Here is a 27,650-nt window from a genome sequence, read left to right on the forward strand (position 1 = left end):
TATCGAAACATCTAGTCAATATATCGTGGTAATATGTGGCTTTAATTGGTGCATAAAATATAAGACCTAGACTGTTGATATGGTCTTTATTTGTACACAAAATATTGTGATTCTGGTGAATATTGAAAAAATAAGCGCTTATTCAAGAGCAACTTGAAGAAAGGTTATTCAATGCAACTGACACAGAGATAGAACAGTTTTTGATGAAGTGCTGGAAATCGTTGAGGCCATGAATAGAAGAGTTAAAACTTTCGTCAATTAAGGAGTAAAAGTACATCTTGTATTAAAACGAGTTATGAAAAAAACAGTTTTTATCGAAGCAATAGAAATCACTAGAGAGGAACAAGATGGCCGAATTGAAGGAAAATGGGATGCACAGAAACATCTCACGTTCATTTTTTTTTCTTCAACAGAGAAGAAGGAGGATGTGCAGGGCCAATCTATGAGCCACACTCACACTACCTAAAACACTGATGAGTATGAGTATCGTCGTCGTTGTCGGAGTTCAACCCGATCCTAGCTCTCTTCAGCGCGCACACGCGAGCCGAGCAATGTTGCCTCATTCGTAAGCCATCCTTCAACGATACAAGTTCCGTGCTAGCTGCTCGCGTGTCGGGTGATTTCCACTCAAAAGTTGAACTTGCACAAAAATCATCTACTATTTTGAACCAATATACATTTCTTTTATTCGTAGAAAATATTATGTTTGAGCACTGATTAATCTGCTCTTTCCCACTGTGCGACAACGGGTGTTGTGTTCTTCCGCTCCATCGGCATCCGATTGGTGTTTGAGGAGATGAGATTGGAACCACTCGGAGGGGGTGAATGAAGAGGGTTGTGATGGCGACCTTCAAAATGCGAGAAGTCCAACGAGTCAAGCGAAAACTGGTTGTTGCCGTTCTATTGGCTCCTACACACAAACGGATCAACCGTTCGCTTCAACTCAACGGCTCGTGAGCTTAACGGTAGAGAACGTGAGTAGGATGAGGGTGGAGAACTCGAGAGCTCGCAGCTAACTACAACTGATCCGATTGGAGATATTGCAAAGCCAGAAGCACTAGCTGCAAAGAAAAAAACAAACAAGAAACGATAGCGAAAAGCCATCTGCAAATGTAGTTCTGCAGTGCAATTAAAAGTGCGGCATGTCGTCGTAGAAACATACACCCTTTGTCGAGATGCGAACGAACGACATGAAATTTTCAACCTGGATTCGGTTCTTGCCAATTGTTGCCATATCTACCCACCTGCAGCCTGCAAAACAGCGGAGGGCTAGCCTTAGGACCAACTACTTCTCAATAATCCCACTCACTAGTTCTAATGAGCGTCACCGTTCGTCGTCGGCGTCTGTTGTAGAATAAGTAGAACTTGTTTTTCTGTCGGATTAATGGAACATCCATTGATGGACACCGACGCGTATTTGCATGCTCCGTCTTGGAAAACGAAGCTAGAAGGAGAATTTCCGTTTGCGACGTCGCTGTCGGTTTCTAACAAACAACGGCAATTAGAATATTCCGCTAATGGCGGTGAAATCTTGTTTGCAGATCTTATTCTCCTACACTAGTTCTGGTGAAATGATGTAATACGTCGAATTACTCATCATCGAAACGGGCGTTGTTTCAACCTCACATCATTCGGTGTGAGAATAAACATATTAAATCTGAAGAATAAACATATTAAATCTATAGTAGCAAGAAACAAGTCAATTGAAACTTTACGCAAAACTTTCAGGAACCTATAAAAAGTAAATGAAAAAAATGACAAAAATGACAAAAATGACAAAAATGACAAAAATGACAAAAATGACAAAAATGACAAAAATGACAAAAATGACAAAAATGACAAAAATCACAAAAATGACAAAAATGACAAAAATGACAAAAATGACAAAAATGACAAAAATGACAAAAATGACAAAAATGACAAAAATGACAAAAATGACAAAAATGACAAAAATGACAAAAATGACAAAAATGACAAAAATGACAAAAATGACAAAAATGACAAAAATGACAAAAATGACAAAAATGACAAAAATGACAAAAATGACAAAAATGACAAAAATGACAAAAATGACAAAAATGACAAAAATGACAAAAATGACAAAAATGACAAAAATGACAAAAATGACAAAAATGACAAAAATGACAAAAATGACAAAAATGACAAAAATGACAAAAATGACAAAAATGACAAAAATGACAAAAATGACAAAAATGACAAAAATGACAAAAATGACAAAAATGACAAAAATGACAAAAATGACAAAAATGACAAAAATGACAAAAATGACAAAAATGACAAAAATGACAAAAATGACAAAAATGACAAAAATGACAAAAATGACAAAAATGACAAAAATGACAAAAATGACAAAAATGACAAAAATGACAAAAATGACAAAAATGACAAAAATGACAAAAATGACAAAAATGACAAAAATGACAAAAATGACAAAAATGACAAAAATGACAAAAATGACAAAAATGACAAAAATGACAAAAATGACAAAAATGACAAAAATGACAAAAATGACAAAAATGACAAAAATGACAAAAATGACAAAAATGACAAAAATGACAAAAATGACAAAAATGACAAAAATGACAAAAATGACAAAAATGACAAAAATGACAAAAATGACAAAAATGACAAAAATGACAAAAATGACAAAAATGACAAAAATGACAAAAATGACAAAAATGACAAAAATGACAAAAATGACAAAAATGACAAAAATGACAAAAATGACAAAAATGACAAAAATGACAAAAATGACAAAAATGACAAAAATGACAAAAATGACAAAAATGACAAAAATGACAAAAATGACAAAAATGACAAAAATGACAAAAATGACAAAAATGACAAAAATGACAAAAATGACAAAAATGACAAAAATGACAAAAATGACAAAAATGACAAAAATGACAAAAATGACAAAAATGACAAAAATGACAAAAATGACAAAAATGACAAAAATGACAAAAATGACAAAAATGACAAAAATGACAAAAATGACAAAAATGACAAAAATGACAAAAATGACAAAAATGACAAAAATGACAAAAATGACAAAAATGACAAAAATGACAAAAATGACAAAAATGACAAAAATGACAAAAATGACAAAAATGACAAAAATGACAAAAATGACAAAAATGACAAAAATGACAAAAATGACAAAAATGACAAAAATGACAAAAATGACAAAAATGACAAAAATGACAAAAATGACAAAAATGACAAAAATGACAAAAATGACAAAAATGACAAAAATGACAAAAATGACAAAAATGACAAAAATGACAAAAATGACAAAAATGACAAAAATGACAAAAATGACAAAAATGACAAAAATGACAAAAATGACAAAAATGACAAAAATGACAAAAATGACAAAAATGACAAAAATGACAAAAATGACAAAAATGACAAAAATGACAAAAATGACAAAAATGACAAAAATGACAAAAATGACAAAAATGACAAAAATGACAAAAATGACAAAAATGACAAAAATGACAAAAATGACAAAAATGACAAAAATGACAAAAATGACAAAAATGACAAAAATGACAAAAATGACAAAAATGACAAAAATGACAAAAATGACAAAAATGACAAAAATGACAAAAATGACAAAAATGACAAAAATGACAAAAATGACAAAAATGACAAAAATGACAAAAATGACAAAAATGACAAAAATGACAAAAATGACAAAAATGACAAAAATGACAAAAATGACAAAAATGACAAAAATGACAAAAATGACAAAAATGACAAAAATGACAAAAATGACAAAAATGACAAAAATGACAAAAATGACAAAAATGACAAAAATGACAAAAATGACAAAAATGACAAAAATGACAAAAATGACAAAAATGACAAAAATGACAAAAATGACAAAAATGACAAAAATGACAAAAATGACAAAAATGACAAAAATGACAAAAATGACAAAAATGACAAAAATGACAAAAATGACAAAAATGACAAAAATGACAAAAATGACAAAAATGACAAAAATGACAAAAATGACAAAAATGACAAAAATGACAAAAATGACAAAAATGACAAAAATGACAAAAATGACAAAAATGACAAAAATGACAAAAATGACAAAAATGACAAAAATGACAAAAATGACAAAAATGACAAAAATGACAAAAATGACAAAAATGACAAAAATGACAAAAATGACAAAAATGACAAAAATGACAAAAATGACAAAAATGACAAAAATGACAAAAATGACAAAAATGACAAAAATGACAAAAATGACAAAAATGACAAAAATGACAAAAATGACAAAAATGACAAAAATGACAAAAATGACAAAAATGACAAAAATGACAAAAATGACAAAAATGACAAAAATGACAAAAATGACAAAAATGACAAAAATGACAAAAATGACAAAAATGACAAAAATGACAAAAATGACAAAAATGACAAAAATGACAAAAATGACAAAAATGACAAAAATGACAAAAATGACAAAAATGACAAAAATGACAAAAATGACAAAAATGACAAAAATGACAAAAATGACAAAAATGACAAAAATGACAAAAATGACAAAAATGACAAAAATGACAAAAATGACAAAAATGACAAAAATGACAAAAATGACAAAAATGACAAAAATGACAAAAATGACAAAAATGACAAAAATGACAAAAATGACAAAAATGACAAAAATGACAAAAATGACAAAAATGACAAAAATGACAAAAATGACAAAAATGACAAAAATGACAAAAATGACAAAAATGACAAAAATGACAAAAATGACAAAAATGACAAAAATGACAAAAATGACAAAAATGACAAAAATGACAAAAATGACAAAAATGACAAAAATGACAAAAATGACAAAAATGACAAAAATGACAAAAATGACAAAAATGACAAAAATGACAAAAATGACAAAAATGACAAAAATGACAAAAATGACAAAAATGACAAAAATGACAAAAATGACAAAAATGACAAAAATGACAAAAATGACAAAAATGACAAAAATGACAAAAATGACAAAAATGACAAAAATGACAAAAATGACAAAAATGACAAAAATGACAAAAATGACAAAAATGACAAAAATGACAAAAATGACAAAAATGACAAAAATGACAAAAATGACAAAAATGACAAAAATGACAAAAATGACAAAAATGACAAAAATGACAAAAATGACAAAAATGACAAAAATGACAAAAATGACAAAAATGACAAAAATGACAAAAATGACAAAAATGACAAAAATGACAAAAATGACAAAAATGACAAAAATGACAAAAATGACAAAAATGACAAAAATGACAAAAATGACAAAAATGACAAAAATGACAAAAATGACAAAAATGACAAAAATGACAAAAATGACAAAAATGACAAAAATGACAAAAATGACAAAAATGACAAAAATGACAAAAATGACAAAAATGACAAAAATGACAAAAATGACAAAAATGACAAAAATGACAAAAATGACAAAAATGACAAAAATGACAAAAATGACAAAAATGACAAAAATGACAAAAATGACAAAAATGACAAAAATGACAAAAATGACAAAAATGACAAAAATGACAAAAATGACAAAAATGACAAAAATGACAAAAATGACAAAAATGACAAAAATGACAAAAATGACAAAAATGACAAAAATGACAAAAATGACAAAAATGACAAAAATGACAAAAATGACAAAAATGACAAAAATGACAAAAATGACAAAAATGACAAAAATGACAAAAATGACAAAAATGACAAAAATGACAAAAATGACAAAAATGACAAAAATGACAAAAATGACAAAAATGACAAAAATGACAAAAATGACAAAAATGACAAAAATGACAAAAATGACAAAAATGACAAAAATGACAAAAATGACAAAAATGACAAAAATGACAAAAATGACAAAAATGACAGAAATGACAAAAATGACAGAAATGACAAAAATGACAAAAATGACAAAAATGACAAAAATGACAAAAATGACAAAAATGACAAAAATGACAAAAATGACAAAAATGACAAAAATGACAAAAATGACAAAAATGACAAAAATGACAAAAATGACAAAAATGACAAAAATGACAAAAATGACAAAAATGACAAAAATGACAAAAATGACAAAAATGACAAAAATGACAAAAATGACAAAAATGACAAAAATGACAAAAATGACAAAAATGACAAAAATGACAAAAATGACAAAAATGACAAAAATGACAAAAATGACAAAAATGACAAAAATGACAAAAATGACAAAAATGACAAAAATGACAAAAATGACAAAAATGACAAAAATGACATTTTTTGAAAATCCGAGAAGTATTCAATATGTGGGGTTATTCCAAATACCGATTTATTCTTTACGTTTAAGTTTTTGATTCCCTGACATATTCTTCAAAATATTTTTTTTTCGAACTTGTTCTTGATTTTTATTACTGTTTCATGTGCTCGTTAACGGTGCTGATTCGCTCGCACTTCCGCATTGCTTTTTTTTGCAACTCATGAACACTTTCTTCATACATGCCCAGTGATCACTAATTTTTTTTTTTACAAAAATATTTGAAAAGAATTTTGCAAAAAAAAATTGATGGAAATTTTATCGCACAACATGCTGACGATTCAGCACCCGCCTACTCTTTTTGATTTCACGAAAGTTATTTGAAATGTTTCAAAAATTATACAAAAAGCTCTACAAGTAACACGATAAAACAAAAACAATTAAAATATTATTCGAAAATTACCGAAAATGATTAAAAATAAAGCTGCAACAAAAAATTTAAATTTTGTTTACTTGAAACAAAAATGCTTGAAAAATAAATATAAATTTTTACAAAAACAGACACGAGAATCATACAAAAACCACTTCATCATAACATAAATAAAAAACTTAAATGATAGAAAATAATCACGAAATTCTAATTGTAATTATATGAATTAAAAAATTAAAAATATTTTTTTTTAAATACTATTCAGTTTGAATCATTTAGTAACAAAATAGGAACATACTTTCATCCATGGTTTGAATTTTAAAATTTGCATCAAATCTGGTGATGCCCTGGCAAATTCGGGCTATTTTATTTGAAACCTTGCTAAACTCGGACATTCTATTTCCAAATTTTCAAACCAAATCCGGGAAAATACGAAAAAATTGACAAAAATCCAGAAAAAAAACATTTCAATCATAATTGATTATCGAAAAACATAACCAAATTTGAATTGAACTTTAGGCTCCCGAAAATCGTTCACGTTTATTTCATAAATCTTGTTTGAAAAACTTGATTTTCATGCGACAAAATGTATAATTATAAGGATGCAATATGAATTTTTGGTTTGATTTTCCAAAAAAAAAAAATTAATGAAATCTGAATATTTTTCAACAAAATTTGAACAACCACGCCGTGCCGAATTTTTCTCAAACTCTTTTTATTACATATCCGTTATCCGTAGTTTTTATAATGGTTAGACGTATTTATTGAAAAAAACCCTTCTTAAATGTTTTGAAAAAATAGTTTAAACTTCATATTTAATTTTTGTTTTGAAGGAATTTACTGAATTTTTTACGTCCATTTTTTACAACTATTAGATAAATTCACCGAATTTGATGTTCTAAAAACATAAAGCTTAATTTTTTTTCCTAATCAAAAATTTACATTTCAAACCTCGATATTTTTTTCAAACTTCAAACACTACAGCAGAATTTCTCAATCAACTCATCAGTTGAAAATGGAGAAAAACAATGTAAATTTAGGTTAATAATAAATAACAATTATTATTATTATCCCAACAATTAGACAAGGTAATTTTTTTACCTGATCTGACATTCATTTCAGAATTCATTTTTTCCTTAATCTGTGTTTTGAGAATATCTATTTCAAGTTTTGAAACTTGACTGCTTAGATATTGTTTTGAAGCCTATTACAAGATCAGGATTAGAAACATAAAATTTTATAAATAACTTACCTATAATATATTGATTACCTATAATATATTGATTTGAAACTTTAGTTGTGATTTGTTTTAGAAGTTTCGATTTATTTAAAAGTAAAATTTTTATTTTTTGAGTTTGTGTGATGATTTTAAGTAAAAAAAATGATGTTTCGAAATCCATTTCCTTATTTCATGTGAATTTTTAGTATGGTAATTCTTTTAACTTAATTTGAATTTCGAAACTCTGCCCCCCCCCCCCTTCCTTCGCACGGGCCTGCTCCAAACCCCTCCTCCCTCATTTCTACGGCCATGTGTTGAACTTTGGCTCAATTTTATGAGTCTCTTTTTTTTCGGACGACCAGGCCGGACCGAAACTTTTCCAAATTCTTTTTATTACAGATTCGGGCAAGTTCGGGTAAAACCGAGTGGCCAGCTTAATTTTGCTTATTTTACTAACAATAAGTTATTTTAAGAAAGCCTTCAATTTAAAAAAAAATCCATATTCGAAAAGTAAAAGTATAAGATTTAATATTTTGCGGTTCAAATCAGATGTATGTAAACTCGATCCTAGTAAAAGATTTTAGTTTGAGATTTGGCTTTTGAAAAAAATGCAATAATAGTAATGTTAAGCAATACGCTTAAACATATGATATTTCTTGTAATTTCTTTTAGAGAAGATACATGATTCTTTACCATCGATTACTATCATTAAAAATCAAATCCTATGGATAAAATCAGTTAAATTTTAATATCGAACTTACAAACAGAATTAAAAGCTTATGATCTCTAGCAATTTAAATTCCTTACCGAAATGGTTCCCTTGATAATTTTATTTTGATTATGGAACACATTCACGAGCTGAATTTGAATCTGATTTTTTAACCCGAATTCAAAATTTGAATTTTTAATCTGTTTGGGAATTTCAATTCATTTGAGAAATGAACATAAAAACGGTTTCTGAATTTAAAAATATGAGCCAAGAATTGAAATCAGTTTGAGAGCTATCAATCATGAATCCATATTTACAATTCGGATGTTTAAGGTTTAAATGATTATTCTTTATTAAAGTTTTGTTTTTCTAATCCGACTTGCAAATCTAAACAAAAAAAAAATTCGAATAATAAATTTATGTTGCGATTTTGAAGCTTTGTTATGTTAGAATTTTGAATAAAAATAAAGTCTATGAATTTCGAATCTGAATATGAAAACAAAAAAAATCTCAGAATGATTCCTAGAGATGAATCATCCGCGAGGATGAAAATCCCGGAAAAAAAAATAAAAAGATTGATTTATTTTTTATAATCGGAAATTTTTTAACTGAATGCAAAAAATCCTTATGAGTTTGTGCGTATGTAAAACCAAATTTAAACGACAATTTCAAACACAGCTTTTCATTTCTTTTTTTTTTTAAAGATGATTCGTGTCGAAAATCAAATATCCTAAGCTGGATACATAATCTGATATATGAAAACATAAATACAATTTGGATTTTGATTATAATAAACCAGAATCTCTGAAAAGAGTTCAATCTTATTTTTAAAATAAAGTATTCAAAAATCAATATCTATCAATAAGTGTGAAAACTTTGGAAAAGTGTAGCTGAATTATGAACCTGGAAATAGTTTTCGAGTTGTTGACGTCAGTTCTGAGTCAAGTTTGTTACTATCGAATAACCTTATGGCATCATCACAATTTGATTAATAATATCAAATTTTGAGTGTAGAGTAGAATGCCTCGCCTCATGAGTCTCTTTGCAGGAGGCGTGGTTCAATGTTCCTTCCTTAAATTATTGCAGTTTTTTTTACTTTGAATTAAAAAAAAAACATGCCAAAATTTCTACTTACTAGTCCCCGTCTCATACAAAACCTTTAATTTGCTTGAAAATTGTAGCTTAAAAAAATCACTGAAATCGGTTCGATGGAAAACTAAACTCAAATGATACTTTGTTTAAATCAACTGATTGGATATTTTATTTGTGGTTATTTGTTTAATTCAAAACACCTTTTACTTTTTTGTGCAAATTGTGCATTTTCAAGCTTATTCTCGAATTCCCACAATTTTGATGTAAGTCCAAAAATTTCAATACACAAACTTCACCGTTACAACTATAAAACCCTCACTGGAACTCGCTTAAAGCATTACGACAATTATGTTGACAGTGTGCTTAAACAATCAGGAAACATACATATTTTTTCCGTCCACTCTCGGTAAGTAAACCCTGTATTTTTCATATTTGTTTTAACCACACCGCTCGCTGTTTGCTGACAAGGTTCGTTGGAGAAAAAAAAACAGGATAATTTTCCTGCACATTCAACATGGTCATTATCCTCCTCGGGTATTTCGTTCAATGCCGCCCAAATATAAAATTCCCAAATTTAACGAGGTGTTTCGATTTTATGGTGGGTTTCGTACCCGGAGTTCGGGGTCATATGCATAACTAATTGAATTTTGTGTCGTTTGTCGTCGGCCCGGGGTTCAATGATGGTTAAATTAAATGACCGGGTGAGCTGGGTAGACTGATCGATAGTGCTGGTCTTGCAAAATTACAGATCAGAATTTGTTTGTTTTCCAGTAATTTTCTGCTATGAGAAAATCTTCAAAAATGTTACAAATTGATTAGGACACTTTGAGCAGAATTAATTCAATTGACTTGCATTACATGAACGCAAGTAGGATAGACATGTAACTGTAACTTTTTGTGGAACAAGGTAATCAACCGTAAGGTTACTTCTGTTAACAAATCATTACTAATGTTCTCAAGTCGTATCCTAAGTGGAAAGATACACCTTAAAAGAAGTACGAAGATAAACAAAATGAATATTCATGTCGAGTACGCATTCGAGAATCACACACAAACGCCATTATTGGGCCGTATAAGTACGTACTGCTGCATTCATAAAAGTAATTAATTGTTCATAACATTTCCCAGGCATGCAACTAAACTAAAACATGGCATTCCACTTCCCGCAGCGCAGGTGATTGATCTAAATGTGTTGTGGTGGTGCCTTTACTTAAAGCTCTCGAGGGCATCTCCCGAAGCAATTATGAGCTGGCAAACGCATCTCTCTGTCTGTCTGTCTGTCTATCTCGGATAGTCTTCCTATCTACTTTGTATGGATGTTGTACAAGAGCACGCACAATCTCGGCCTGTTATAAGCAAAGTCTTCCCCGTCTATAATACATTCAGCAGGGGCTTTAGAGTGCTAAGAGCTACTTTACTGCCAATGTGTAAAATGGTCATTATCAAGTATGACCAAACCCAACCACTTGCTTGCTACCTACTGTTGCTTGGCTTGGGAGTTTAGGCCGAAGTGGTATCGAGGAATTGCCGGCTTCCGATGACCGCAACTCGTTGTCGTTCCGTGGAAGGAACCTTGTTCGTTGCACACCTAACCTGAAACTGGCCTTGAGTGAGGAAGTGCTGCTGCTGCTGCTATTCACCAAAACCGTGAGCCACCGGGTTTGATGAATAAACCCGCTTGTAACCGGTTAGTCTAGTAGGAGATTCTCACAGCCGAACAACCAAATAGAGCCAGTACCCACTCATACCCTAGAGGAAGGCAACGATGAATCGGAACATCATAGTTGGATCATACACCACACCTTCCTTGGTGGTCTGTCGTTCGGAGCTTGTGTAGTCGATTTGTTGAGTAAGGGCTCTCCAAATCCATCTTTGGGCCAGAAAACCTTCAATCAAATCACGATGCTCATCAGTCTTGGAGCAGCAGAGGAGAGTTCACTCTTGAGGCGTTTTTTTCTGTTTTTCAAGACAGAGACGTCTGATTGTATGTAACTGTTGCTCAAAATCGTGTCATACAGAAACTGTATTACAATCGGACTATTTGGGCAAAATTGACGACGAAAAGGAAAATAGTTATTTGATTTGCAAAGTGATCGATCACATTTGATGAATAATGTCTGACGTTTGATTGTGTATGAATCTCAAATATTAAATTTTCTTTAGTAGGTTAACTTGTATTGAAAACAAAATCTGAAAAATTTACTTTTAGATGAAGGTCTTCTGCAGTTTTTGAAATCATTAATTAGGGTATGTCAAAGCAGCAAAAAGTTTCATATATATATTCTAGTATAAGGTTGCCAGATTGCCCGGATATTTGATACAAAATTTGAGAACAGTCCGGCCCGGCCCGGTTGCCCGAATTTTAATGAAAAAAGTCCGGATTTTTTCATTTTATTTGGAAAATCAATTAATTGTGTTGTAATTTTTTTTTATTTCGTCACCGAAACAAAATTTTTGAGCAGATTTTGCAAAAATAATTATGAAATGATTTTTTGAAATTCAAATCTGTTTATGAAGTTTGATGAAAAAAAAAATTTTTTTTTCAATATTTTTATCTTTAGTTTTGTTGAGTAATTTCTAGGGTTGTACTCCATTTTCCCGAAACCATTGCCCAGAATGAAATATATCCAGAATTTCAATTACCAGAAATCCACTTTTCAAATTTTTTTTCCCAGAATGCACCATTTACCAGAATTTTTTTCCAGAATGAACCATTTCCCAGAAAAAAAAATTACCAGAATGAACCACTTCCGAAAAAAATTTTCGCCAGAATTGCCATTTCCCAGAAAACTTAATATTTTTATTCAATTTGAAATTCAAAAAATTCAAATAGATTTTTTCCACAAAAATTGAGTTCCCAAAAAACTATTCTTTTGGACTAAGCCGCAACCAATGAGAATGAAGGGGCCGAGGCGGCACAAAGCTGCCGAAGCTCCCAAATCCGAGGTGGCCGCCGACCCGCCGTCGGAAGCGGCGGCCCTATTTCATTGGTCTAGGTCTGCCGAGGCTTCCGATGTCTGCGTGAAAGCTAGGGGTGATCCCTTAGCCCTTCACGCGATAGCGTGAAGGACAAAACGTCTTTCAACGAAAAACGAACGTGCAGCGTGAGGGGTTTGATACTAAAACGGTTTTTTAAAGGACTATGGTTAGAATTTGATTAATTAAAGTACCCAAACCATAAACAAAGCACAATATTGTGAAATGTTCCATTCTAAAATAAATTTAGTTGGAAAATGATAAACCTGTAGTTTCATTTAAAAAATCATTTTGAAAAAATAAATTTCGAATCATATGAAAATTACAAGAATTTATTAGAAAAAAAAAAACAAATAAAAATACTAGTGGAAAGAATCTGGGATTTATGTCATTCTGGGAAATGTTCCATTTTGAGGAAAAAATTGTGAGAAATGGTCCATTCTGGGAAAAAAAATTCTGGTAAATGGTGCATTCTGGAGATTTTTTTCTGGGAAATGGTTCATTCTGGGGTTTAATTTCGGGTATTTGTCATTCTGGGTAAAAGTTTTTGGGTAAATGGGATACAACCATTTCTCGGTTTTGACAAAATTTGCCGGATATTGCCCGGAATTTTTGTCGTGAATTTAGAAATGAAATGCCCGGATTTTTCCAGGTTTTAAAAGAAAATTGCCCGGATTGTCCAGCCCGTATACGTGCTGAAAAAATTCTGGCAACCTTATTCTAGTAATTTGTCCTAGCACTAAAGTTACATCTTTTCCGGCACATTTAAGTTAAAATTTTTGGTGCTCAAATTCCATCCAAGGTCAACCAAAGCCACCAATTCACTTTTATTAGGGATCATATATTCTTGCAAAAGTGCAAAACAAACGAAATGCCAAATTTTACAATCAAAGTAATCAAGTTATGTTGAAATAAACAATGAGAAAAAACAGGAACTTTGCTTCTTTCGACATATTCAGGTAGGTAATTGTTTATATAGTTTATTCATTTTCTATTTGATTATAATTTCTTTTCTAGCTGAAACTGGACGAAACGGCAAAAATATCGTTGAGGGAATAGTGAAAACCTATGAAAATCTTATTGTCGTAAGTCGATAAATGAAGTTTATTTATGATCAAATTTAAAATTTTGAAATTTCTCTAGCCCTGAATTATCTTTTTTTGAGACAACTGCTTCTGCTCTGCGTTTCCAGCGTTACTTGAGGATGTTCCGGCTCGGATCGTGGCACGTAAATGCATGGAACTTTAAAAAAAACTACAGCGTTGTCTACAATAGAAATGAGACCATCGCAACGAACAACGCCGAACAAAGTGCCCCCTGTGACATCACAGCAACCTGCTTCATGAGATGAAAAAAATGTGATGTTTTTTTTAAGTCTGGTGCCCATGAAATAAAATGTATCTAAAAATATAATTGATAGTTTGAACAAGACATATCTTTTTATTTATTTTCTTAAGAAAACAATCAACAATTCCTTCCGAAAATCCTTTGGCAACGGGTCCAAGATTGGACAGGAAAAGGGCATGATTACGCTTACCCATCGAGAAGTCGTGGGAAGCTTTCCATACAGCTAAATTAAGTGTGTATTGGTTGTAAACGTCTTTAATCTGCATTACTCTTCTGAATACTACGGGAGTCGTGAAAAGACTGCAAAATCCCAAATAGCGTATCTTGTAGTCTAGCTCGAATGCAGTTTAAAATCGCTTTTGAAATTTCGCTTCGTCACATTGCAAAGTTGTCTGATGAAAAATTTCAGTGATGATGTGTGTAAACAAATAATCCAAGAACGTACAAAAAAGGTGAAAAAAAGATTAATGTAAATTTTTCGACAAGCGAAAAATGTGCAAGCGAATCTAGTTACTCAAGAAAATCACAATATATTTGTTTAAATTTACGTAGGTACAATTTTCAACAGAATACTTTAATAGAAATTTCTATGATAAATTGGAAAACACAACTTTAACATAAACGGAAATATTTGAAATTCCTTAATTTCATAAGGATTGATTAAATTTTTCACAAGAATGTCAGTATATCTGGCCACAATGCGCGTAGCAAAACATTTTTCAATCGATGAAGTAAAATACAAGTTTATTGACCTGCCAAACACTTTCGGGGGCACTTAAATCAATAAACACATTTAAAACGTTTAATGACGCGTTTGGGGACAAACATATGTGCACTTTGCCCCTAGCGAAATGAAAATCATACTTTAGAAAGCCTTTCATTATTTAACTATTAGGACTTATATTATTGGTTTAGGTGTTCCAGTTTATATATTCATAGTGAAGAACAGTCCCCTTTTCAAAACTTTCGTCGAATTTACTGGATTGCATTCTTTATTTATGAGTTATGAAAGATTCTTCTTAGCGTGGGCGTCTTACCCTTAGATCCCCTATATATCGCATGAATAAAAAAAATGACCTTCAAGTAGAAGTAAACATCTTGTCATATTGATACACTTTCGCTCTTCTGAGGACTAAGTATATATTTAATCTAGAGATCACTGTAAACAGTAGTGAATTGATTGCTTCTTTTGTAATTTTTTTAAGTATCGAAAATAGCGTTGGAGGTATGCTTATTATGGTCGTTTGAAAAGAATCAATTTGACAGAGACACATTAATAATGTACTGAATTGGGTTGGGGGTAACGAATTCAATCCCTGTCTCTACTTAGGGTGAGAGCAACTACTTTGGACCAAGAGCCTGTTTTAGTCCTAAAATGCCGAAAATTGTTAATTTTTGATGTTGTTTTTAGAAATCAAAGTGAATATAGAAAAATCACGTTTTTTTACTGTCTAAGTCAAAGCTAAAAGCAAAATTACTTTCACTGAGATGAATATGAACCATAACACCTATTTTTCCCAATATAAATGAAAATCAACGGAAAACCTGAAAAATTCGCAAAGTGTCCAAATAAAGGAGTCTTGGGACTTTGGTTTTCCATTTTCAGACCTGACATCAACCAAACTTTGTTTTAATACCAACAATTCAACAAAGGTACGAATGTTTAATTGAGACATAATTCAGAGCCAATTTTGAACATTTCTAACATTTTTTGTCAGCTTCACGCGGGATTAAGGTTTAATAATTGTATTTGCAGTAAATTACTTCCCACCCAAAATCCTGATTGTTTTTTTTACAAACTTTTATTCAGTCTCAGAACCACGACACAACATGCACGATGCATAAAAATGCTGAACTTTCAATTTCCATTGCTTTTGATAAATGCCATGTCAACTTTTACTTTATTTCCTCCAAACCTGTTTATTAACTTATCATTCTGAAGAAAGTGAAAGAGCCTCTTAATACCCACAAAAAACTGCAAGGAAGAAACAACTCGAAGCTTAGTTACATACAACATTCCAATCGGCAAGCATTTTCGCAGATAAAAAAAAACGGCGCGCTTCCAATCCAACACGTTTCCACAATAATATGAGTGAAGTCGGAAAACTCCAAGCGCTCGTGTACTTAGTTAACGGGGATCACACGAGAGCTCAAAGGCCGACCGTCTCTCAACTCAACATAAGGCATGCCGCGCCACTTGTGATTCGGACCACCGATAAACCCGAGATGGCTTCGTGGCACCACAACTCAAGTGAACCTAAGTACAAAAACAAACCGACGACGATGTGTGGAGGTCTGTGAGGCAGTGGGGAAAAGCAGAACCTGAAGATATTTGTTAATGAAGTGCCATTAAAAGTCATACAACTTTTACTTCAACTTTTCCCTTTTCCAATTTCCTTTTCCTTGAGCGAGACGGCTTCTTCGAAACCGAAACTGAACGCGAACGAGCTGCTCTGCTCCAGAGGGAATTCGAAGCTGGAACCGGAGCTCCGCGCGAAATTGACAGGACTCGAACAGGTCGAATGTCGTCTTTCGAAGTGGGGCCACGTGAAAGTAAGGTTGCCCATTTTTCTTCGATTCAATCCGGGATCCGACAACCAATCCGTGTGGTAAATGCACACAACGAGGGAGGGGTGTTGAATTTCTCATCCATTTTGGATTTTTTTTAAAAGAAAAATTGATACCCCATCAAAATGAGAGCACAAGTTTAACGGCCTACAAAAGTGATCACTTTATCACGGGGCGACGGACGCGTTGAAGTTTAAAGTTCCACTTTTATTTGGAGGTGGAGGGTCTTCGTCTGACGATGGTCGGATGTCTCTCTGATGGTGATGACATTTGGTCTGACTGGGCCTATTTATGGTTTCGGCCGACTAAAGCGATGAAATGTAGGCTGCTGGACTGAAAGGAATGGAAAGGTGCTTTTTATTTGCATATTTGGCATCGTGGTCGTGTAAAATCGATCGATTTGCTGGGGTTTTGCTGAATTTTCAATGAAGTTGAACTTCTTCTTCACTTCTCCTCAAGGGGTCGTGTTGCACTCTGACAGTCAATAGTTAGTGAAACAGATGAGAGTAAGAAATTTCAAACAAATCGTTCAGACACGATTTCAATTGTTACATAACGAGACTCTTACTCTGGTTTGCTTTCCAGCCATCATTGCATCGAATGAACTGTTTTAATTATTCTTGAAACCTTTGACATTTGTGATGGTTTCTGATTGCGACTCAATTGCTGTATAATTATTATACAAAATTGAACAAAAAAGATTCGAGTTTCGTGTTTTGTGGGATCTTCTTTTCTAGCAGAAAGATGGAAGTCATGAGGATTCTTGTTATGTGGAGAAAGATAATATAATTAATTCACACTTCAGTTAATTTTAGATTAAGGTTGCCAGATTGCCCGGTTTTATCCGGGTTTGCCCGGATATTTCATACAAAATTTGGAAACAGCCCGGCCCGGCCCGGTTGCCCGGATTTCATTGGAAAATGCCCGGATGCTGCCCGGATTTATTCACTTTATTTGGCAAATATGTAATACAAAAAAAAAACAAATTGTGTTTTAAAAATTAATAATTCATGCCTCCAAAACGTTTTCTTTGTGCAAGTTTTATAAAAAACAATCATGAAAGGTTTTTTGGAAGCCTCTAATACGATTTAAAATCTGTCGATGTACTTTGATGAGAAAACTATTTTTTCAATATTTTTTTCTTGATGTTTGTTGAACAATTTTTGGGTTTTGACAAAATTTGCCCGGATATTGCCCGGATTTCGGTCGTCAATTTTGAAATCCAATGCCCGGATTTTGCCAGGTTTTTATAAAAAATTGCCGGGTTTGTCCGGTCCGGAAAGGCACTGAAAAAATTCTGGGAACCTTATTTTAGATCACTCATTTTTAAGATTTTTTTTTTAAATTTATCTCCAGAAAAAAAACAACCAAAATTTTTTGAATTCTTAAATACAAAATATTTTGATTTCAAAATTTTGAATGCTGATCGAATTTGAAGGCATAATTTTGTCAAAAATAACAAAAATGACAAAAATGACAAAAATGACAAAAATGGCAAAAAATGACAAAAATGACAAAAATGACAAAAATGACAAAAATGACAAAAATGACAAAAATGACAAAAATGACAAAAATGACAAAAATGACAAAAATGACAAAAATGACAAAAATGACAAAAATGACAAAAATGACAAAAATGACAAAAATGACAAAAATGACAAAAATGACAAAAATGACAAAAATGACAAAAATGACAAAAATGACAAAAATGACAAAAATGACAAAAATGACAAAAATGACAAAAATGACAAAAATGACAAAAATGACAAAAATGACAAAAATGACAAAAATGACAAAAATGACAAAAATGACAAAAATGACAAAAATGACAAAAATGACAAAAATGACAAAAATGACAAAAATGACAAAAATGACAAAAATGACAAAAATGACAAAAATGACAAAAATGACAAAAATGACAAAAATAACAAAAATAACAAAAATAACAAAAATGACAAAAATGACAAAAATGACAAAAATGACAAAAATGACAAAAATGACAAAAATGACAAAAATGACAAAAATGACAAAAATGACAAAAATGACAAAAATGACAAAAATGACAAAAATGACAAAAATGACAAAAATGACAAAAATGACAAAAATGACAAAAATGACAAAAATGACAAAAATGACAAAAATGACAAAAATGACAAAAATGACAAAAATGACAAAAATGACAAAAATGACAAAAATGACAAAAATGACAAAAATGACAAAAATGACAAAAATGACAAAAATGACAAAAATGACAAAAATGACAAAAAATGACAAAAATGACAAAAATGACAAAAATGACAAAAATGACAAAAATGACAAAAATGACAAAAATGACAAAAATGACAAAAATGACAAAAATGACAAAAATGACAAAAATGACAAAAATGACAAAAATGACAAAAATGACAAAAATGACAAAAATGACAAAAATGACAAAAATGACAAAAATGACAAAAATGACAAAAATGACAAAAATGACAAAAATGACAAAAATGACAAAAATGACAAAAATGACAAAAATGACAAAAATGACAAAAATGACAAAAATGACAAAAATGACAAAAATGACAAAAATGACAAAAATGACAAAAATGACAAAAATGACAAAAATGACAAAAATGACAAAAATGACAAAAATGACAAAAATGACAAAAATGACAAAAATGACAAAAATGACAAAAATGACAAAAATGACAAAAATGACAAAAATGACAAAAATGACAAAAATGACAAAAATGACAAAAATGACAAAAATGACAAAAATGACAAAAATGACAAAAATGACAAAAATGACAAAAATGACAAAAATGACAAAAATGACAAAAATGACAAAAATGACAAAAATGACAAAAATGACAAAAATGACAAAAATGACAAAAATGACAAAAATGACAAAAATGACAAAAATGACAAAAATGACAAAAATGACAAAAATGACAAAAATGACAAAAATGACAAAAATGACAAAAATGACATAAATGACAAAAATGACCAAAATGACAAAAATGACAAAAATGACAAAAATGACAAAAATGACAAAAATGACAAATTTGACAAAAATGACAAAAATGACAAAAATGACAAAAATGACAAAAATGACAAAAATGACAAAAATGACAAAAATGACAAAAATGACAAAAATGACAAAAATGACAAAAATGACAAAAATGACAAAAATGACAAAAATGACAAAAATGACAAAAATGACAAAAATGACAAAAATGACAAAAATGACAAAAATGACAAAAATGACAAAAATGACAAAAATGACAAAAATGACAAAAATGACAAAAATGACAAAAATGACAAAAATGACAAAAATGACAAAAATGACAAAAATGACAAAAATGACAAAAATGACAAAAATGACAAAAATGACAAAAATGACAAAAATGACAAAAATGACAAAAATGACAAAAATGACAAAAATGACAAAAATGACAAAAATGACAAAAATGACAAAAATGACAAAAATGACAAAAATGACAAAAATGACAAAAATGACAAAAATGACAAAAATGACAAAAATGACAAAAATGACAAAAATGACAAAAATGACAAAAATGACAAAAATGACAAAAATGACAAAAATGACAAAAATGACAAAAATGACAAAAATGACAAAAATGACAAAAATGACAAAAATGACAAAAATGACAAAAATGACAAAAATGACTAAAATGACAAAAATGACAAAAATTACAAAAATTACAAAAATTACAAAAATTACAAAAATTACAAAAATTACAAAAATTACAAAAATTACAAAAATTACAAAAATGACAAAAATGACAAAAATGACAAAAATGACAAAAATGACAAAAATGACAAAAATGACAAAAATGACAAAAATGACAAAAATGACAAAAATGACAAAAATGACAAAAATGACAAAAATGACAAAAATGACAAAAATGACAAAAATGACAAAAATGACAAAAATGACAAAAATGACAAAAATGACAAAAATGACAAAAATGACAAAAATGACAAAAATGACAAAAATGACAAAAATGACAAAAATGACAAAAATGACAAAAATGACAAAAATGACAAAAATGACAAAAATGACAAAAATGACAAAAATGACAAAAATGACAAAAATGACAAAAATGACAAAAATGACAAAAATGACAAAAATGATAAATCAATTTTATCAATTTTATCAATTTTGTCAATTTTGTCAATTTTGTCAATTTTGTCAATTTTGTCAATTTTGTCAATTTTGTCAATTTTGTCAATTTTGTCAATTTTGTCAATTTTGTCAATTTTGTCAATTTTGTCAATTTTGTCAATTTTGTCAATTTTGTCAATTTTGTCAATTTTGTCAATTTTGTCAATTTTGTCAATTTTGTCAATTTTGTCAATTTTGTCAATTTTGTCAATTTTGTCAATTTTGTCAATTTTGTCAATTTTGTCAATTTTGTCAATTTTGTCAATTTTGTCAATTTTGTCAATTTTGTCAATTTTGTCAATTTTGTCAATTTTGTCAATTTTGTCAATTTTGTCAATTTTGTCAATTTTGTCAATTTTGTCAATTTTGTCAATTTTGTCAATTTTGTCAATTTTGTCAATTTTGTCAATTTTGTCAATTTTGTCAATTTTGTCAATTTTGTCAATTTTGTCAAATTTTGTCAATTTTGTCAATTTTGTCAATTTTGTCAATTTTGTCAATTTTGTCAATTTTGTCAATTTTGTCATTTTTGTCATTTTTGTCATTTTTGACATTTTTGTCATTTTTGTCATTTTTGTCATTTTTGTCATTTTTGTCATTTTTGTCATTTTTGTCATTTTTGTCATTTTTGTTATTTTTGTCATTTTTGTCATTTTTGTCATTTTTGTCATTTTTGTCATTTTTGTCATTTTTGTCATTTTTGTCATTTTTGTCATTTTTGTCATTTTTGTCATTTTTGTCATTTTTGTCATTTTTGTCATTTTTGTCATTTTTGTCATTTTTGTCATTTTTGTCATTTTTGTCATTTTTGTCATTTTTGTCATTTTTGTCATTTTTGTCATTTTTGTCATTTTTGTCATTTTTGTCATTTTTGTCATTTTTGTCATTTTTGTCATTTTTGTCATTTTTGTCATTTTTGTCATTTTTGTCATTTTTGTCATTTTTGTCATTTTTGTCATTTTTGTCATTTTTGTCATTTTTGTCATTTTTGTCATTTTTGTCATTTTTGTCATTTTTGTCATTTTTGTCATTTTTGTCATTTTTGTCATTTTTGTCATTTTTGTCATTTTTGTCATTTTTGTCATTTTTGTCATTTTTGTCATTTTTGTCATTTTTGTCATTTTTGTCATTTTTGTCATTTTTGTCATTTTTGTCATTTTTGTCATTTTTGTCATTTTTGTCATTTTTGTCATTTTTGTCATTTTTGTCATTTTTGTCATTTTTGTCATTTTTGTCATTTTTGTCATTTTTGTCATTTTTGTCATTTTTGTCATTTTTGTCATTTTTGTCATTTTTGTCATTTTTGTCATTTTTGTCATTTTTGTCATTTTTGTCATTTTTGTCATTTTTGTCATTTTTGTCATTTTTGTCATTTTTGTCATTTTTGTCATTTTTGTCATTTTTGTCATTTTTGTCATTTTTGTCATTTTTGTCATTTTTGTCATTTTTGTCATTTTTGTCATTTTTGTCATTTTTGTCATTTTTGTCATTTTTGTCATTTTTGTCATTTTTGTCATTTTTGTCATTTTTGTCATTTTTGTCATTTTTGTCATTTTTGTCATTTTTGTCATTTTTGTCATTTTTGTCATTTTTGTCATTTTTGTCATTTTTGTCATTTTTGTCATTTTTGTCATTTTTGTCATTTTTGTCATTTTTGTCATTTTTGTCATTTTTGTCATTTTTGTCATTTTTGTCATTTTTGTCATTTTTGTCATTTTTGTCATTTTTGTCATTTTTGTCATTTTTGTCATTTTTGTCATTTTTGTCATTTTTTTCATTTTTGTCAGTTTTACACATTTTGTCAATATTTGTTTTTTGTTTTGAATTTCCTCAAATCTGTCAATCTTAACAAAAAATCAAGCTATTTACAATAGTGATAAATTAAAATTTGAATATCAAATTGATAAAATTGCCTTTGAAAACTGAAGTGGCCATATTCACAAAATTTGAAACTTCAGTGTGTAGGAAAATTTACCAAAAGATTGAATTTAAAATTATTGGCAAAATTTTCCTTACCATTAAAATTTTTAATATTGATCGTTAATTCGATCGATTATTGGACTCATATTTTACTTCATCGATTTTACTTTAACTATATCATGTTTCAAAATACTCGTTTTTTTTCTCTTCGGAGGTCAGTCCGGACAAAGGTTCAATTTTTTTAAACTCATGGGAATTTTTTTCAAAATTATATTTCTAATTTTAAGTATTTAGTTACCACATGCTGTTACACCAAAAGAGTACATTGAGATTACACTTATTTCAAAAAAGTCTTAGAAACAGGATCCTACAGGATTTTCCAGGATCAAGTAACTGAAGAACCACAAATTAGTTGCGAATAAAGCTATTTATATGAAAATAATGATTATTTTCAAATACTTTTTCTTTTTATACAATTTGGAATTCAGATTTTTTCAAATAATTTTTGATTTATTGCATTAGAATTTTTTTCTTCGTAATTTGATGATTCAGAATTAAGAAAACTATCATTTGTTCATGATTTTATATAATATTTATCCATGTATTAGACTGTAAGAAAGGCTACAATCCACTTTTAAATAAATTAAATCGGGTTTTTTATATATGCTCTTTAGATCCTCTTTAATCCATTTGATCAAATGATTTAATTCAAAGCAAATCAATAATCCAAAAATTCTAGATGAAAGACAAAATTTGACTCTGGGTGAGTAAATTTCCCAAAATCAGATATTGAAACCGGGGCACCAAAAATGCTGTTTCCCTCATAATAAAACACATATGGTTTTAAAAATGACCAAAAACACTTTTCTCATAAAAAATATTTGTTTAAAACTGAAGGATCGATGAATGTTAAAAGTTCGCTTGGATATTTGTTCAAAAAAAAAAGGATTCAAGTTAACAGTCGTTATAAATATTGAGTGTTAGGTTATAACAAAAAAAATTAGTTTGTCGTTTGAATATTTGAAAAATTCGAAACAATCACTTGGAATTGTTTGAAATTTTAGACCAGAGTGAGTTAAAATTTGTAAATGATCTCAGGAAAAGAGCTCACACTGAAATCACTTTATTAAAAATTAAAGCACAGTAAATTGAAATTTTCAATTTTAATATCAAAAAGCAGAAAATATAAAACCTTGGTTATTGAATCTTTAACTAAAAATAAAACCATAAACATAAAACTGTTAAGTATCGGGATTCAAATCTCTTGAACAGGAATAAAAAAAGTCTATTTTAATGAAGTCAATAGTTATTCCTGAAGTTCGTATTTGAGACTCTCTAAAATAGAAAGGAAGTAATAACAAAATAAAACTCATTGAATAATAGATAAAATTACACCAAGTTCATCAATCTGTTCTTGTTATTGAGGACATTCATCTTAAGGTATCATCTTAACGAAATGTGAAAACAAATTTAAGATGGGTTTTCCATTTTGCAACCAATGAGACAAAAAAAGTGAAACCAACCAAAGGAAGAGATTTGCATGTCAGTAATGATGTTGCTCCTCGGCGAACCGGAGAATATTTTTACCGTTATCAATTTTCTTTCACTTTTCATTGAAATTAATCTTGACATCCCAGCTGACACCGACGGAAACGAGAGGCTGAGAGCCAGTCAGCCATCCAGGGGCCATTTCGTCACGGAAATAAGTCTAGCGTGCAGCAAATGAGAAAGAAAAACAACCATCCCCACTCATAAAAATCGTTCCTATACGCTACGCCACTTTGAACTGAGTGAGGAGGGTTCGTCGCTTCCCTCCACCCAGCGAGTGTCAAGCAAGTCTCTTTCTCCTGCACCTTACTCTGGATGGACTAGCAGGAGTGTCAAAAGAGATATGAAAAAACAAAATCGGGAAAGCTGTCACAGGCCGAGCCTTTTACTTTTTTCTTTCCTCGGCATTGGGCTGGAAATGGACGACGGACAGGTCGTCCTCCTTCTGCACTGGCCCGTAACGGGAATCGCGAAAATAACTAGGTAACCAGTATCAAACACCTACCTACTTACTTATACCGAGTCCGGAAATGGGAAGCTTCACAACTTCTGCATCGCTGCCTGAGGGTATCAATGGACACAAAAAGTATACATTGCAGGGGTTGGGGGTGTCCAGTTCATCTGAAATCCCTTCGCACTAAATCAAGTTTTCAGCAGAATGTCGACAGACAAGAATCGCTCGACTGGCCCGGGCCAATGTAGCAGATTTCATTTCTCATTTTCCACCGAACGACGGTCATGCAACAGGTAGGTACATATGAACGTACTAAATGTTCACTTTCATCTCCGGAACACCGTTTGACTGGGGGGCTTGTGTGTTGATGGAAAATAGCAACGAAAAAAACTCCAAAGAACGAAGAGAGTGAATGACGACGGACGGCTTGTAGCGTAGCAATGCCTCTAACTATACTGCATTCCGGATGCCGCGAATTGTCAGATTGCATATGGCGTGTGAAATTGAAATCACTCCACTACACTTTGCTGTTGCTGATGCTACTGTATTGCGCATCGGATCGCTTTTAGTACCGATGAAGGTACTCCGCTTCTTTTTTGTGAGTTTCTATTCTCCGGCGCTCGCGGAAGAAATTGAATGCAATATGCTAAATGCTCATTGTGCTGGAAGAGCCGAAGGATGGATTGCGTTGCGGTGCCTATGTATGAATTGTATTTAGGTGAAGCTCTGTTTTTGCATCACAATATTCGACTTTGTCGGTTGACGCATCATCGTATCGTCAAACACCGTCATCTTCACCATCATCATCAACAACAATAACAGCAGCAGCAGTTTCGTCGTTGATGACGAGCAATATGCAAAGCCTGAAATATGATAGAGCTAGGGCAGATTTTACGTAAGATCTGTAGCAGAATCAGATCTCGTGAGCTATGACTGTGTAAAGTTGAATAATCTCATAAGGGGGGCGCGTGCACAAGAGCCCTTCCTTGGAAATCGTTAAATGAATATATTTCGACTAACATTTAAAAGAATTTCTTTGATAAAATCTTTGAAAGCATTAAACAAATTCATTTTTTATTAAGACTTGGGTAGAGATTAGTTTTGACAAATCAGAATATTGCTAAGTTTACTGATGATCGCAAACAGGAAAGAGCTTTTAAGAAGAGAACATACAATGTTCTCATAAAATATATTGAGATATGGTTTGGTTGTTCTGGCTATGATACTTTGGAGAAACCGTTCAGCTCATGAGGCATTGACCTTGGAATATCAATGCCTGAAATTCCGTCAATGAAAAACATTTCTCTTATGCTGAATTAGGGCAATGAAGATTTCAAAAACTAATCTCAATCATTTGGATTTGAACTCAAACTCACTAGCGTTTGGCGTTAATATTTCGAATTTCTTCGAATGATGTATCAATTATGTAAAAATGGTTGTAGTTTTTAAAATGCCAGAAGGATAGATTTCTCAGATTTCTTTCCCCAGACAAACCATTCCTCAGAAAAGCTTTCACCAGAATGAACCAGAATTTTTCAGAAGTGGCCTCGCCAGAATGAACATTTTATAAGAATTTTTTTCGTCAGAATGACCATTTGTCAGAAATCTGGAATTGGAAAAACAGATTTGTTTCAAACAAATCAATTAAAATACTCAAACTTTTAACAGAATACAACTATAGAACCATAATTGTATTAGGTTAGAAAATGAAAAAGTTTCACTCAGAAAGTTGTTTTAAAAAATTAGATTTCTATTCATATGAAATTTAAAGATTTCAGTAAGATTAAACATAAGAGAAATAAAACAAAAACTAAACTTTAAATGGGAAAAAATCTGGGATTCGGTCATTTTGAAAAATGCTATATTCTTCTTCTTCTACTGCTTCTTCTTCTTTCCTTACATCAGCACGGCCAAAACTTGTATGCAACCTGAAAAATGAAAAACCTGCGTCCTTAATATTTCTTTTCAACGTTGTATCTGTTACATAAATGAATGCATTGCAGATACGACTATGGCCAGGCCAACCATGTGATGAAAACCGCAAAAGAATCAATATCAAGGAGAGGGATAAAGCGTGGACTCCTTTCTAAACGCTTCATTGAATTTTTTGAATTTATTTATGATTACACAGTTGGTTGCTAAAAAGGTAAAGTTTAAAAAAAATAGCAAAAATTATGGATAGATCTTAGCAAACACTACCGAAGCTTGACGCAGATACTAATATGATGATTAATTGATGCCCTCTAGGATCAATGAGGTACAAAGAAAGGTTTCGACGTGAATCGTGAAAAGCAGTTGGCAATGATTTTTTTCTCTCTAGTTTTCGCTGGTACAGCGATGATGGTTGTTGGTTTGAACATGCAACTGACGTCACGAATTTTCATGGTTTCAATGTTAACAAAAAAAAAACTTTTACTAACACTTAGCACGGGATTTCCATCGCCACCTGAGATATGTATTACTCTGGGACCCTTTTCTAGCTACTATGACATTTCCTGTGTACTTCAGCAAACTTCAGAATTTTGTGAACTATACCTTTTGCGTGGTGCTATTTATTGAATTTGTCCACCTAATCCAATTCACAATTGCCATTCTGAGAAATGTTCCATTCTGGGGAAAAAAAAACTTCTTGTAAATGGTGCAATCAGAAGGTTTTGTTTTCTGCGAATAGGTTCGAGTATTTGTCAATCTGTAATAAAATCATTCTGTTCAAAAATGTTCGGGTAAATGGAAAACAATCTATAAAAATCTTATTTTATTTTCTGAACGATTACACAGTGGTCCAAAAGAGCCTAAAATAGAACTTTTTTCCTAGTGCCTTTGTCTTTCATTTTAGCTGTCAGGTATCAGAATGGGGGTAGGCTTAATAGCGGCACGATATCCAAACATAGTTAGACCGTTCC

The sequence above is a fragment of the Uranotaenia lowii genome, chromosome 3 (genome assembly GCF_029784155.1).
Source record: "Uranotaenia lowii strain MFRU-FL chromosome 3, ASM2978415v1, whole genome shotgun sequence".
In the NCBI taxonomy this organism is placed as follows: domain Eukaryota; kingdom Metazoa; phylum Arthropoda; class Insecta; order Diptera; family Culicidae; genus Uranotaenia; species Uranotaenia lowii.